The sequence below is a fragment of the Pseudophryne corroboree genome, unplaced genomic scaffold (genome assembly GCF_028390025.1).
Source record: "Pseudophryne corroboree isolate aPseCor3 unplaced genomic scaffold, aPseCor3.hap2 scaffold_1158, whole genome shotgun sequence".
Lineage (NCBI taxonomy): Eukaryota > Metazoa > Chordata > Amphibia > Anura > Myobatrachidae > Pseudophryne > Pseudophryne corroboree.
The window spans coordinates 63206-79240 of NW_026967783.1; the positions used below are offsets into that span (position 1 = coordinate 63206).

Below are 16035 nucleotides of genomic sequence, written 5' to 3' on the forward strand. Positions count from 1 at the left end.
TCAAAATTTCAAACCCCCTGTTAAGGTGTAGGGTACTTGGCCTTCTCTGATGTAATCAGAGTTAGATTTGATTCAGTGATTTTATAAAAACAGCTAGGAAGCACAATTTAGCAGTTGGTTGCAGAGAAAAAAAATATGCTGGCAGAAAAATCCAATTGAGTGATTAAACAGCTCTTTATTTTCTGGCTTTATTTTTATGCTAACAAATTTGTTCTCTGAAAAGTGTCCACAAAGCCAAGTCTCTGATTAACACCTTTGTAAGGATGGTTTTTCACCTATTACTAAATTAAACTTGCTTCATTGGAAAGGCAGCAAGATGCATCCTCATTTCAATGTCTACTGAAATAATACAGGTTGACACCAGGAAACATTAACGCCACTGCATCCTTGCTGCTTTCTCATGTAAAAGTCTGTTTAATATGAAAACAAGGTGATATCTAATTAGCACACAGGTAAGGAATTAAGAAAATCTTTATTTAAGGGTGAAGATGTTTCTCACAAAATCGTTGCCCCAATGCATCATTGAAATTCAAGCTGGAAAGATGATTTTAATATATCACTTGTACATTTTGTATTGCTCTTCTGGTGACAATGTAGTTTGTTTTTGTCAATTACCATTTTAATAATAGGGTAAAGAAAATGAAGTGGATTTTTGAAAGAAAACAATACTGTCAATATACTATTAAAACAAATTAAAATGGTAAAAGTTATTGTACTTTAAGTAAAAATAAAAGAGCCAAAATATCAATCCCAGTTTTGGATTACTTTAATTAACAAAAAAAAATGCATATAGCAGAGGATAGTTTCAATCTGCCTACCTCTGGGTTATGGGCCCAGCATGCTTCCATTGCAGTACTCTGCTGCACATGTAAGTGCAAGAGATCCTGAAGCACTCACTCATCATGGGAAAGTACCAATGTGTTTCTTCGTTGGTTGATGGAAGAAACATCTTACAAAAACTCTCCAGATTATTGACTTTTTAAAGTTTTTCTAGGAAACGTTTTAGATGAATGCTTATTAGCCTTTGTCAGTATGAACTTTTGCAAAGTGTCTCTGTGGCGCAATCAGTTAGTATGTACGGCTATTAACCAAAAGGTTGGTGGTTCAATTCCACCCAGGGACCTAATTGACCTTGTTATCAGATTTTGGTGATCTTTAAGTAGACAAGTCAAATTTCATACCCCCTGTTATGGTGTAGGGTACCTGGCCTTCTCTGATGTAATCAGAGTTAGATTTGATTCAGTGATTTTATAAAAACATCTAGGAAGCACAATTTAGCAGTGGGTTGCAGAGAAAAAGAAATATGCTGGCAAAAAAATCAAATTGCGTGATTAAACAGCTCTTCATTTTCTGGCTTTATTTTTATGCTAACAAATTTGTTCTCTGAAAAGTGTCCACAAAGCCAAGTCTCTGATTAACACCTTTGTAGGGATGGTTTTTCACCTATTACTAAATTAAACTTGCTTCATTGGAAAGGCAGCAAGATGCATCCTCATTTCAATGTCTACTGAAATAATACAGGTTGACACCAGGAAACATTAACGCCACTGCATCCTTGCTGCTTTCTCATGTGGAAGTCTGTTTAATGTGAAAACAAGGTGATATCTAATTAGCACACAGGTAAGAAATTACGAAAATCTTTATTTAAGGGTGAATATGTTTCTCACAAAATTGTTGCCCCAATGCATCATTGAAATTCAAGCTGGAAAGATGATTTTAATATATCACTTGTACATTTTGTATTGCTCTTCTGGTGACAATGTAGTTTTTTTTGTCAATTACCATTTTAATAATAGGGTAAAGAAAATTAAGTGGATTTTTGAAAGAAAACTATACTGTCAATATACTATTAAAACAAATTAAAATGGTAAAAGTTATTGTACTTTAAGTAAAAATAAAAGAGCAAAAATATCAATCCCAGTTTTGATTACTTAAATTAACAAAAAAAAATGCATATAGCAAAGGATAGTTTCAATCTGCCTACCTCTGGGTTATGGGTCCAGCATGCTTCCATTGCAGTACTCTGCTGCACATGTAAGTGCAAGAGATCCTGAAGCACTCCCTCATCATGGGAAAGTACCAATGTGTTTATTCATTGGTTGATGGAAGAAACATCTTACAAAAACTCTCCAGATTATTGATTTTTTAATATTTTTCTAGGAAACGTTCTAGATGTATGCTTATTAGCCTTTGTTAGTATGTACTGTTTGCAAAGTGTCTCGGTGGCGCAATCGGTTAGTGTGTTCGGCTATTAACCAAAAGGTCGGTGGTTCAATCCCACCCAGGGACGTAATTGACCTTGTGATCAGATTTTGGTGATATTTAAGTAGACAAGTCAAAATTTCAAACCCCCTCTTATTGTGTAGGGTACCTGGCCTTCTCTGATGTAATCAGAGTTAGATTTGATTCAGTGATTTTATAAAAAACAGCTAGGAAGCACAATTTAGCAGTGGGTTGCAGAGAAAAAAAATATGCTGGCAGAAAAATCCAATTGAGTGATTAAACAGCTCTTCATTTTCTGGAATTTATTTTTATGCTAACAAATTTGTTCTCTGAAAAGTGTCCACAAAGCCAAGTCTCTGATTAACACCTTTGTAAGGATGGTTTTTCACCTATTACTAAATTAAACTTGCTTCATTGGAAAGGCAGCAAGATGCATCCTCATTTCAATGTCTACTGAAATAATACAGGTTGACACCAGGAAACATTAACGCCACTGCATCTTTGCTGCTTTCTCACATGGAAGTCTGTTTAATGTGAAAACAAGGTGATATCTAATTAGCACACAGGTAAGGAATTACGAAAATCTTTATTTAAGGGTGAAGATGTTTCTCACAAAATTGTTGCCCCAATGCATCATTGAAATTCAAGCTGGAAAGATGATTTTAATATATCACTTGTACATTTTGTATTGCTCTTCTGGTGACAATGTAGTTTTTTTGTCAATTACCATTTTAATAACAGGGTAAAGAAAATTAAGTGGATTTTTGAAAGAAAACTATACTGTCAATATACTATTAAAACAAATTAAAATGGTAAAAGTTATTGTACTTTAAGTAAAAATAAAAGAGCAAAAATATCAATCCCAGTTTTGATTACTTAAATTAACAAAAAAAATGCATATAGCAAAGGATAGTTTCAATCTGCCTACCTCTGGGTTATGGGTCCAGCATGCTTCCATTGCAGTACTCTGCTGCCCATGTAAGTGCAAGAGATCCTGAAGCACTCACTCATCATGGGAAAGTACCAATGTGTTTATTCGTTGGTTGATGGAAGAAACATCTTACAAAAACTCTCCAGATTATTGACTTTTTAAAGTTTTTCTAGGAAACGTTTTAGATGAATGCTTATTAGCCTTTGTCAGTATGGACTTTTGCAAAGTGTCTCTGTGGCGCAATCAGTTAGTATGTACAGCTATTAACCAAAAGGTTGGTGGTTCAATCCCACCCAGGGACCTAATTGACCTTGTTATCAGATTTTGGTGATCTTTAAGTAGACAAGTCAAATTTCATATCCCCCTGTTATGGTGTAGGGTACCTGGCCTTCTCTGATGTAATCAGAGTTAGATTTGATTCAGTGATTTTATAAAAACATCTAGGAAGCACAATTTAGCAGTGGGTTGCAGAGAAAAAGAAATATGCTGGCAAAAAAAATCAAATTGCGTGATTAAACAGCTGTTCATTTTCTGGCTTTATTTTTATGCTAACAAATTTGTTCTCTGAAAAGTGTCCACAAAGCCAAGTCTCTGATTAACACCTTTGTAGGGATGGTTTTTCACCTATTACTAAATTAAACTTGCTTCATTGGAAAGGCAGCAAGATGCATCCTCATTTCAATGTCTACTGAAATAATACAAGTTGACACCAGGAAACATTAACGCCACTGCATCCTTGCTGCTTTCTCATGTGGAAGTCTGTTTAATGTGAAAACAAGGTGATATCTAATTAGCACACAGGTAAGGAATTAAGAAAATCTTTATTTAAGGGTGAAGATGTTTCTCACAAAATTGTTGACCCAATGCAACATTGAAATTCAAGCTGGAAAGATGATTTTAATATATCACTTGTACATTTTGTATTGCTCTTCTGGTGACAATGTAGTTTGTTTTTGTCAATTACCATTTTAATAATAGGGTAAAGAAAATGAAGTGGATTTTTGAAAGAAAGCAATACTGTCAATATACTATTAAAACAAATTAAAATGGTAAAAGTTATTGTACTTTAAGTAAAAATAAAAGAGACAAAATATCAATCCCAGTTTTGGATTACTTTAATTAACAAAAAAAAAAATGCATATAGCAGAGGATAGTTTCAATCTGCCTACCTCTGGGTTATGGGCCCAGCATGCTTCCATTGCAGTACTCTGCTGCACATGTAAGTTCAAGAGATCCTGAAGCACTCACTCATCATGGGAAAGTACCAATGTGTTTCTTCGTTGGTTGATGGAAGAAACATCTTACAAAAACTCTCCAGATTATTGACTTTTGAAAATTTTTCTAGGAAACGTTTTAGATGAATGCTTATTAGCCTTTGTCAGTATGGACTTTTGCAAAGTGTCTCTGTGGCGCAATCAGTTAGTATGTACGGCTATTAACCATAAGGTTGGTGGTTCAATCCCACCCAGGGACCTAATTGACCTTGTTATCAGATTTTTGTGATCTTTAAGTAGACAAGTCAAAATTTCAAACCCCCTGTTATGGTGTAGGGTACCTGGCCTTCTCTGATGTAATCAGAGTTAGATTTGATTCAGTGATTTTATAAAAACAGCTAGGAAGCACAATTTAGCAGTGGGTTGCAGAGAAAAAAAATATGCTGGCAGAAAAATCCAATTGAGTGATTAAACAGCTCTTTATTTTCTGGCTTTATTTTTATGCTAACAAATTTGTTCTCTGAAAAGTGTCCACAAAGCCAAGTCTCTGATTAACACCTTTGTAAGGATGGTTTTTCACCTATTACTAAATTAAACTTGCTTCATTGGAAAGGCAGCAAGATGCATCCTCATTTCAATGTCTACTGAATTAATACAGGTTGACACCAGGAAACATTAACGCCACTGCATCCTTGCTGCTTTCTCTTGTGGAAGTCTGTTTAATGTGAAAACAAGGTGATATCTAATTAGCACACAGGTAAGGAATTAAGAAAATCTTTATTTAAGGGTGAAGATGTTTCTCACAAAATCGTTGCCCCAATGCATCATTGAAATTCAAGCTGGAAAGATGATTTTAATATATCACTTGTACATTTTGTATTGCTCTTCTGGTGACAATGTAGTTTGTTTTTGTCAATTACCATTTTAATAATAGGGTAAAGAAAATTAAGTGGATTTTTGAAAGAAAACAATACTGTCAATATACTATTAAAACAAATTAAAATGGTAAAAGTTATTGTACTTTAAGTAAAAATAAAAGAGCCAAAATATCAATCCCAGTTTTGGATTACTTTAATTAACAAACAAAAAAATGCATATAGCAGAGGATAGTTTCAATCTGCCTACCTCTGGGTTATGGGCCCAGCATGCTTCCATTGCTGTACTCTGCTGCACATGTAAGTGCAAGAGATCCTGAAGCACTCACTCATCATGGGAAAGTACCAATGTGTTTCTTCGTTGGTTGATAGAAGAAACATCTTACAAAAACTCTCCAGATTATTGACTTTTTTAAGTTTTTCTAGGAAACGTTTTAGATGAATGCTTATTAGCATTTGTCAGTATGTGCTTTTGCAAAGTGTCTCTGTGGCGCAATCAGTTAGTGTGTACGGCTATTAACCAAAAGGTTGGTGGTTCAATCCCACCCAGGGACGTAATTGACCTTGTTATCAGATTTTGGTGATCTTTAAGTAGACAAGTCAAATTTCATACCCCCTGTTATGGTGTAGGGTACCTGGCCTTCTCTGATGTAATCAGAGTTAGATTTGATTCAGTGATTTTATAAAAACATCTAGGAAGCACAATTTAGCAGTGGGTTGCAGAGAAAAAGAAATATGCTGGCAAAAAAATCAAATTGCGTGATTAAACAGCTCTTCATTTTCTGGCTTTATTTTTATGCTAACAAATTTGTTCTCTGAAAAGTGTCCACAAAGCCAAGTCTCTGATTAACACCTTTGTAGGGATGGTTTTTCACCTATTACTAAATTAAACTTGCTTCATTGGAAAGGCAGCAAGATGTATCCTCATTTCAATGTCTACTGAAATAATACAGGTTGACACCAGGAAACATTAACGCCACTGCATCCTTGCTGCTTTCTCATGTGGAAGTCTGTTTAATGTGAAAACAAGGTGATATCTAATTAGCACACAGGTAAGGAATTAAGAAAATCTTTATTTAAGGGTGAAGATGTTTCTCACAAAATTGTTGACCCAATGCAACATTGAAATTCAAGCTGGAAAGATGATTTTAATATATCACTTGTACATTTTGTATTGCTCTTCTGGTGACAATGTAGTTTGTTTTTGTCAATTACCATTTTAATAATAGGGTAAAGAAAATGAAGTGGATTTTTGAAAAAAAACAATACTGTCAATATACTATTAAAACAAATTAAAATGGTAAAAGTTATTGTACTTTAAGTAAAAATAAAAGAGACAAAATATCAATCCCAGTTTTGGATTACTTTAATTAACAAAAAAAAAATGCATATAGCAGAGGATAGTTTCAATCTGCCTACCTCTGGGTTATGGGCCCAGCATGCTTCCATTGCAGTACTCTGCTGCACATGTAAGTGCAAGAGATCCTGAAGCACTCACTCATCATGGGAAAGTACCAATGTGTTTCTTCGTTGGTTGATGGAAGAAACATCTTACAAAAACTCTCCAGATTATTAACTTTTGAAAGTTTTTCTAGGAAACGTTTTAGATGAATGCTTATTAGCCTTTGTCAGTATGTGCTTTTGCAAAGTGTCTCTGTGGCGCAATCAGTTAGTGTGTACGGCTATTAACCAAAAGGTTGGTGGTTCAATCCCACCCAGGGACCTAATTGACCTTGTTATCAGATTTTGGTGATCTTTAAGTAGACAAGTCAAAATTTCAAACCCCCTGTTATGGTGTAGGGTACCTGGCCTTCTCTGATGTAATCAGAGTTAGATTTGATTCAGTGATTTTATAAAAACAGCTAGGAAGCACAATTTAGCAGTGGGTTGCAGAGAAAAAAAATATGCTGGCAGAAAAATCCAATTGAGTGATTAAACAGCTCTTCATTTTCTGGCTTTATTTTTATGCTAACAAATTTGTTCTCTGAAAAGTGTCCACAAAGCCAAGTCTCTGATTAACACCTTTGTAAGGATGGTTTTTCACCTATTACTAAATTAAACTTGCTTCATTGGAAAGGCAGCAAGATGCATCCTCATTTCAATGTCTACTAAAATAATACAAGTTGACACCAGGAAACATTAACGCCACTGCATCCTTGCTGCTTTCTCATGTGGAAGTCTGTTTAATATGAAAACAAGGTGATATCTAATTAGCACACAGGTAAGGAATTAAGAAAATCTTTATTTAAGGGTGAAGATGTTTCTCACAAAATCGTTGCCCCAATGCATCATTGAAATTCAAGCTGGAAATGTGATTTTAATATATCACTTGTACATTTTGTATTGCTCTTCTGGTGACAATGTAGTTTGTTTTTGTCAATTACCATTTTAATAATAGGGTAAAGAAAATGAAGTGGATTTTTGAAAGAAAACAATACTGTCAATATACTATTAAAACAAATTAAAATGGTAAAAGTTATTGTACTTTAAGTAAAAATAAAAGAGACAAAATATCAATCCCAGTTTTGGATTACTTTAATTAACAAAAAAAAAATGCATATAGCAGAGGATAGTTTCAATCTGCCTACCTCTGGGTTATGGGCCCAGCATGCTTCCATTGCAGTACTCTGCTGCACATGTAAGTTCAAGAGATCCTGAAGCACTCACTCATCATGGGAAAGTACCAATGTGTTTCTTCGTTGGTTGATGGAAGAAACATCTTACAAAAACTCTCCAGATTATTGACTTTTTAAAGTTTTTCTAGGAAACGTTTTAGATGAATGCTTATTAGCCTTTGTCAGTATGGACTTTTGCAAAGTGTCTCTGTGGCGCAATCAGTTAGTATGTACGGCTATTAACCAAAAGGTTGGTGGTTCAATCCCACCCAGGGACCTAATTGACCTTGTTATCAGATTTTGGTGATCTTTAAGTAGACAAGTCAAAATTTCAAACCCCCTGTTATGGTGTAGGGTACCTGGCCTTCTCTGATGTAATCAGAGTTAGATTTGATTCAGTGATTTTATAAAAACAGCTAGGAAGCACAATTTAGCAGTGGGTTGCAGAGAAAAAAAATATGCTGGCAGAAAAATCCAATTGAGTGATTAAACAGCTCTTTATTTTCTGGCTTTATTTTTATGCTAACAAATTTGTTCTCTGAAAAGTGTCCACAAAGCCAAGTCTCTGATTAACACCTTTGTAAGGATGGTTTTTCACCTATTACTAAATAAAACTTGCTTCATTGGAAAGGCAGCAAGATGCATCCTCATTTCAATGTCTACTAAAATAATACAAGTTGACACCAGGAAACATTAACGCCACTGCATCCTTGCTGCTTTCTCATGTGGAAGTCTGTTTAATGTGAAAACAAGGTGATATCTAATTAGCACACAGGTAAGGAATTAAGAAAATCTTTATTTAAGGGTGAAGATGTTTCTCACAAAATCGTTGCCCCCATGCATCATTGAAATTCAAGCTGGAAAGATGATTTTAATATATCACTTGTACATTTTGTATTGCTCTTCTGGTGACAATGTAGTTTGTTTTTGTCAATTACCATTTTATTATAGGGTAAAGAAAATTAAGTGGATTTTTGAAAGAAAACAATACTGTCAATATACTATTAAAACAAATTAAAATGGTAAAAGTTATTGTACTTTAAGTAAAAATAAAAGAGCCAAAATATCAATCCCAGTTTTGGATTACTTTAATTAACAAACAAAAAAATGCATATAGCAGAGGATAGTTTCAATCTGCCTACCTCTGGGTTATGGGCCCAGCATGCTTCCATTGCAGTACTCTGCTGCACATGTAAGTGCAAGAGATCCTGAAGCACTCACTTATCATGGGAAAGTACCAATGTGTTTCTTCGTTGGTTGATGGAAGAAACATCTTACAAAAACTCTCCAGATTATTGACTTTTTAAAGTTTTTCTAGGAAACGTTTTAGATGAATGCTTATTAGCCTTTGTCAGTATGGACTTTTGCAAAGTGTCTCTGTGGCGCAATCGGTTAGTGTGTTTGGCTATTAACCAAAAGGTTGGTGGTTCAATCCCACCCAGGGACGTAATTAACCTTGTGATCAGATTTTGGTGATATTTAAGTTGACAAGTCAAAATTTCAAACCTCCTCTTATGGTGTAGGGTACATGGCCTTCTCTGATGTAATCAGAGTTAGATTTGATTCAGTGATTTTATAAAAAACAGCTAGGAAGCACAATTTAGCAGTGGGTTGCAGAGAAAAAAAATATGCTGGCAGAAAAATCCAATCGAGTGATTAAACAGCTCTTCATTTTCTGGCTTTATTTTTATGCTAACAAATTTGTTCTCTGAAAAGTGTCCACAAAGCCAAGTCTCTGATTAACACCTTTGTAAGGATGGTTTTTCACCTATTACTAAATTAAACTTGCTTCATTGGAAAGGCAGCAAGATGCATCCTCATTTCAATGTCTACTGAAATAATACAAGTTGACACCAGGAAACATTAATGCCACTGCATCCTTGCTGCTTTCTCATGTGGAAGTCTGTTTAATGTGAAAACAAGGTGATATCTAATTAGCACACAGGTAAGGAATTAAGAAAATCTTTATTTAAGGGTGAAGATGTTTCTCACAAAATTGTTGACCCAATGCAACATTGAAATTCAAGCTGGAAAGATGATTTTAATATATCACTTGTACATTTTGTATTGCTCTTCTGGTGACAATGTAGTTTGTTTTTGTCAATTACCATTTTAATAATAGGGTAAAGAAAATGAAGTGGATTTTTGAAAGAAAGCAATACTGTCAATATACTATTAAAACAAATTAAAATGGTAAAAGTTATTGTACTTTAAGTAAAAATAAAAGAGACAAAATATCAATCCCAGTTTTGGATTACTTTAATTAACAAAAAAAAAAATGCATATAGCAGAGGATAGTTTCAATCTGCCTACCTCTGGGTTATGGGCCCAGCATGCTTCCATTGCAGTACTCTGCTGCACATGTAAGTTCAAGAGATCCTGAAGCACTCACTCATCATGGGAAAGTACCAATGTGTTTCTTCGTTGGTTGATGGAAGAAACATCTTACAAAAACTCTCCAGATTATTGACTTTTGAAAATTTTTCTAGGAAACGTTTTAGATGAATGCTTATTAGCCTTTGTCAGTATGGACTTTTGCAAAGTGTCTCTGTGGCGCAATCAGTTAGTATGTACGGCTATTAACCATAAGGTTGGTGGTTCAATCCCACCCAGGGACCTAATTGACCTTGTTATCAGATTTTTGTGATCTTTAAGTAGACAAGTCAAAATTTCAAACCCCCTGTTATGGTGTAGGGTACCTGGCCTTCTCTGATGTAATCAGAGTTAGATTTGATTCAGTGATTTTATAAAAACAGCTAGGAAGCACAATTTAGCAGTGGGTTGCAGAGAAAAAAAATATGCTGGCAGAAAAATCCAATTGAGTGATTAAACAGCTCTTTATTTTCTGGCTTTATTTTTATGCTAACAAATTTGTTCTCTGAAAAGTGTCCACAAAGCCAAGTCTCTGATTAACACCTTTGTAAGGATGGTTTTTCACCTATTACTAAATTAAACTTGCTTCATTGGAAAGGCAGCAAGATGCATCCTCATTTCAATGTCTACTGAATTAATACAGGTTGACACCAGGAAACATTAACGCCACTGCATCCTTGCTGCTTTCTCTTGTGGAAGTCTGTTTAATGTGAAAACAAGGTGATATCTAATTAGCACACAGGTAAGGAATTAAGAAAATCTTTATTTAAGGGTGAAGATGTTTCTCACAAAATCGTTGCCCCAATGCATCATTGAAATTCAAGCTGGAAAGATGATTTTAATATATCACTTGTACATTTTGTATTGCTCTTCTGGTGACAATGTAGTTTGTTTTTGTCAATTACCATTTTAATAATAGGGTAAAGAAAATTAAGTGGATTTTTGAAAGAAAACAATACTGTCAATATACTATTAAAACAAATTAAAATGGTAAAAGTTATTGTACTTTAAGTAAAAATAAAAGAGCCAAAATATCAATCCCAGTTTTGGATTACTTTAATTAACAAACAAAAAAATGCATATAGCAGAGGATAGTTTCAATCTGCCTACCTCTGGGTTATGGGCCCAGCATGCTTCCATTGCTGTACTCTGCTGCACATGTAAGTGCAAGAGATCCTGAAGCACTCACTCATCATGGGAAAGTACCAATGTGTTTCTTCGTTGGTTGATAGAAGAAACATCTTACAAAAACTCTCCAGATTATTGACTTTTTTAAGTTTTTCTAGGAAACGTTTTAGATGAATGCTTATTAGCATTTGTCAGTATGTACTTTTGCAAAGTGTCTCTGTGGCGCAATCAGTTAGTGTGTACGGCTATTAACCAAAAGGTTGGTGGTTCAATCCCATCCAGGGACGTAATTGACCTTGTTATCAGATTTTGGTGATCTTTAAGTAGACAGTCAAAATTTCATACCCCCTTTTATGGTGTAGGGTACCTGGCCTTCTCTGATGTAATCAGAGTTAGATTTGATTCAGTGATTTTATAAAAACAGCTAGGAAGCACAATTTAGCAGTGGGTTGCAGAGAAAAAAAATATGCTGGCAGAAAAATCCAATTGAGTGATTAAACAGCTCTTTATTTTCTGGCTTTATTTTTATGCTAACAAATTTGTTCTCTGAAAAGTGTCCACAAAGCCAAGTCTCTGATTAACACCTTTGTAAGGATGGTTTTTCACCTATTACTAAATTAAACTTGCTTCATTGGAAAGGCAGCAAGATGCATCCTCATTTCAATGTCTACTGAAATAATACAGGTTGACACCAGGAAACATTAACGCCACTGCATCCTTGCTGCTTTCTCATGTGGAAGTCTGTTTAATGTGAAAACAAGGTGATATCTAATTAGCACACAGGTAAGGAATTAAGAAAATCTTTATTTAAGGGTGAAGATGTTTCTCACAAAATCGTTGCCCCAATGCATCATTGAAATTCAAGCTGGAAAGATGATTTTAATATATCACTTGTACATTTTGTATTGCTCTTCTGGTGACAATGTAGTTTGTTTTTGTCAATTACCATTTTAATAATAGGGTAAAGAAAATGAAGTGGATTTTTGAAAGAAAACAATACTGTCAATATACTATTAAAACAAATTAAAATGGTAAAAGTTATTGTACTTTAAGTAAAAATAAAAGAGACAAAATATCAATCCCAGTTTTGGATTACTTTAATTAACACAAAAAAAATGCATATAGCAGAGGATAGTTTCAATCTGCCTACCTCTGGGTTATGGGCCCAGCATCACTGTATGCAAATCCGTCTTCTGCAGACCTTCCCCCAGGAATGCTTGTACTAGTTGTTGCATTTGGTTTGTTGTTTGGGGGTGCTTCAGTATTAGGCAGCCTTCTGCCCTCCCATGTTCATTTGAAAATATGTGTTCTCCCTGCAGTTGTTGTCCCCAGATGAGAGTTCCCTTGTGCTGCCTCAGTTGAATCGCCTTTACTTGACAGAGATGTGCCTGAGCAGCGGCCCTCCCCAGCCCTATCCCAAATCATACTTATTTTGCATAGGAGATATCATGGTCATGAAGATTGTTCTCCCAGGGTGAGGTTCATTCATTGCATTCTGGGTATGATGACCCCTGTGATTTCCCCAAATATGGGAAACTCGACTGCATTATTTGTGGTAGTGGGGGACTGTGTTTGTGCTTTCCTCTGGTCAGCTCTGGTAAAAGTCAGATTTCTTTGTCTCAGATCTTCCTCTAGCCTTGTTCTTCTTTCGAGAGTTCCCTTGTGCTGCCTCAGTTGGATCTCCTTCACTTGACAGGGGGGTGCCCGAGCAGCGACCCTCCCCAGCTCTAGCCCAACTCCTACTTACCTGCCAGGTGAGATACTATGATCAGGAAGGTGCTTCTCCCAGGGCAAGGCTCACCCATTGCACTCTGGGTGTGCTGCCCCTTTGATTTCCCCAAATGTGGGACACTTGACTGCATAATTTGTGTTTCCCCTGGTCGGCTCTCATATAATTCAGATCTCTTTGTCTCAGGTCTCTCTTCAGCCTAGTTTGCTGTCTGTTTCCACTTCTCTTTTCTTGAGCCGCTCCCTTCTATGCCCTTGCACACTAGCCTGACTTCTCCCATCTGCTTACTTTGTGCCTTCCAACGCACAATGCGAACTACAGGTAGTGCTGCAGGGCCCACACCCTTTTACTTGCCTTACAGAGCAGCTCTGGAGCTGTTACAGTGCCCAGCTGCTGCAAGAAATCAGCTTGAATGCTTCAGGGGCTGGGGCATAGCCAACATGAGCCCCACACCGAAGGAGGGTGGAGGTGTTTAATGCGAACTAGGGGTCATCCAAGCGCCGCAAAAGGCCGCCATGCCCTGCATGCCCCTTTTCTCTTTTCATATGCAGACGAGGGTTGAAGCCAACTTTGACCCACTGCTTGGATGACATCACCATATGCAAATCCATCTGCTGCAGGCCTTCCCCCAGGAATGCTTGCACTAGTTGTTGCATTTGGTTTGTTGTTTGGGGGTGCTTCAGTATTAGGCAGCCTTCTGCCCTCCCATGTTCATCTGAAAATATGTGTTCTCCCTGCAGTTGTTGTCCCCAGATGAGAGTTCCCTTGTGCTGCCTCAGTTGAATCTCCTTTACTTGACAGAGATGTGCCTGAGCAGCGGCCCTCCCCAGCCCTATCCCAAATCATACTTATTTTGCATAGGAGATACCATGGTCATGAAGATTGTTCTCCCAGGGTGAGGTTCATTCATTGCATTCTGGGTATGCTGACCCCTGTGATTTCCCCAAATGTGGGAAACTCGACTGCATTATTTGTGGTAGTGGGGGACTGTGTTTGTGCTTTCCTCTGGTCAGCTCTGGTAAAAGTCAGATTTCTTTGTCTCAGATCTTCCTCTAGCCTTGTTCTTCTTTCGAGAGTTCCCTTGTGCTGCCTCAGTTGGATCTCCTTCACTTGACAGGGGGGTGCCCGAGCAGCGACCCTCCCCAGCTCTAGCCCAACTCCTACTTACCTGCCAGGTGAGATACTATGATCATGAAGGTGCTTCTCCCAGGGCAAGGCTCATCCATTGCACTCTGGGTGTGCTGCTCCTGTGATTTCCCCAAATGTGGGAAACTTGACTGCATAATTTGTGTTTCCACTGGTCGGCTTTCATATAATTCAGATCTCTTTGTCTCAGGTCTCTCTCCAGCCTAGTTTGCTGTCTGTTTCCACTTCTTTTTTTTTGAGCCCCTCCCTTCTATACCCTTGTGCACTATCCTGACTTCTACTCCTGTCTGCTTACTTTGTGCCTTCCAATGCACAATGCAAACTACAGGTAGTGCTGCAGGGCCCACAACCTTTTACTTGCCTTACAGAGCAGCTCTGGAGCTGTTACAGTGCCAAGCTGCTGCAAGAAATCAGCTTGAATGCTGGGGCATTGCCAATATGAGCCCCACACCGAAGGATGGTGGGGGTGTTTAATGCGAACTAAGGGTCATCCAAGCGCCGCAAAAGGCCGCCATGCCCTGCATACCCCTTTTCTCTTTTCATATGCAGATGAGGGTTCCAGCCAACTTTGGCCCACTGCTTGGATGACATCACTGTATGCAAATCCGTCTTCTGCAGACCTTCCCCCAGGAATGCTTGTACTAGTTGTTGCATTTGGTTTGTTGTTTGGGGGTGCTTCAGTATTAGGCAGCCTTCTGCCCTCCCATGTTCATTTGAAAATATGTGTTCTCCCTGCAGTTGTTGTCCCCAGATGAGAGTTCCCTTGTGCTGCCTCAGTTGAATCTCCTTTACTTGACAGAGATATGCCTGAGCAGCGGCCCTCCCCAGCCCTATCCCAAATCATACTTATTTTGCATAGGAGATACCATGGTCATGAAGATTGTTCTCCCAGGGTGAGGTTCATTCATTGCATTCTGGGTATGCTGACCCCTGTGATTTCCCCAAATGTGGGAAACTCGACTGCATTATTTGTGGTAGTGGGGGACTGTGTTTGTGCTTTCCTCTGGTCAGCTCTGGTAAAAGTCAGATTTCTTTGTCTCAGATCTTCCTCTAGCCTTGTTCTTCTTTCGAGAGTTCCCTTGTGCTGCCTCAGTTGGATCTCCTTCACTTGACAGGGGGGTGCCCGAGCAGCGACCCTCCCCAGCTCTAGCCCAACTCCTACTTACCTGCCAGGTGAGATACTATGATCAGGAAGGTGCTTCTCCCAGGGCAAGGCTCACCCATTGCACTCTGGGTGTGCTGCTCCTGCGATTTCCCCAAATGTGGGACACTTGACTGCATAATTTGTGTTTCCTCTGGTCGGCTCTCGTATAATTCAGATCTCTTTGTCTCAGGTCTCTCTCCAGCCTAGTTTGCTGTCTGTTTCCACTTCTCTTTTCTTGAGCCGCTCCCTTCTATGCCCTTGCGCACTATCCTGACTTCTCCCGTCTGCTTACTTTGTGCCTTCCAACGCACAATGCGAACTACAGGTAGTGCTGCAGGGCCCACACCCTTTTAGTTGCCTTACAGAGCAGCTCTGGAGCTGTTACAGTGCCCAGCTGCTGCAAGAAATCAGCTGGAATGCTTCAGGGGCTGGGGCATTGCCAACATGAGCCCCACACCGAAGGAGGGTGGGGGTGTTTAATGCGAACTGAGGGTCATCCAAGCGCCGCAAAAGGCCGCCATGCCCTGCATACCCCTTTTCTCTTTTCATATGCAGATGAGGGTTCCAGCCAACTTTGGCCCACTGCTTGGATGACATCACTGTATGCAAATCCGTCTTCTGCAGACCTTCCCCCAGGAATGCTTGTACTAGTTGTTG

At 38.0% G+C, this 16035-nt stretch overlaps 6 non-coding genes and 1 pseudogene across 6 annotated transcripts; all 7 read left to right on the top strand.

Moving 5' to 3' along the window:
* Window positions 1-9231: 9231 nt before the first annotated feature.
* On the top strand, window positions 9232-9305 carry TRNAN-AUU (transfer RNA asparagine (anticodon AUU)). Its single transcript has one exon. It is a non-coding gene; the product is annotated as a tRNA-Asn (tRNA).
* A 3477-nt stretch (window positions 9306-12782) lies between these two features.
* Window positions 12783-12946, top strand: LOC134990283 (U1 spliceosomal RNA). Its single transcript, XR_010195138.1, has one exon. It is a non-coding gene; the product is annotated as a U1 spliceosomal RNA (small nuclear RNA).
* A 152-nt stretch (window positions 12947-13098) lies between these two features.
* On the top strand, window positions 13099-13240 carry LOC134990295 (U1 spliceosomal RNA; annotated as a pseudogene).
* Window positions 13241-13932: 692 nt separating this feature from the next.
* On the top strand, window positions 13933-14096 carry LOC134990273 (U1 spliceosomal RNA). Its single transcript, XR_010195128.1, has one exon. It is a non-coding gene; the product is annotated as a U1 spliceosomal RNA (small nuclear RNA).
* Window positions 14097-14248: 152 nt separating this feature from the next.
* LOC134990293 (U1 spliceosomal RNA) lies at window positions 14249-14411 on the top strand. Its single transcript, XR_010195147.1, has one exon. It is a non-coding gene; the product is annotated as a U1 spliceosomal RNA (small nuclear RNA).
* Window positions 14412-15076: 665 nt separating this feature from the next.
* On the top strand, window positions 15077-15240 carry LOC134990274 (U1 spliceosomal RNA). The gene has a single exon (XR_010195129.1). It is a non-coding gene; the product is annotated as a U1 spliceosomal RNA (small nuclear RNA).
* Window positions 15241-15392: 152 nt separating this feature from the next.
* Window positions 15393-15555, top strand: LOC134990287 (U1 spliceosomal RNA). The gene has a single exon (XR_010195141.1). It is a non-coding gene; the product is annotated as a U1 spliceosomal RNA (small nuclear RNA).
* Window positions 15556-16035: the final 480 nt, after the last annotated feature.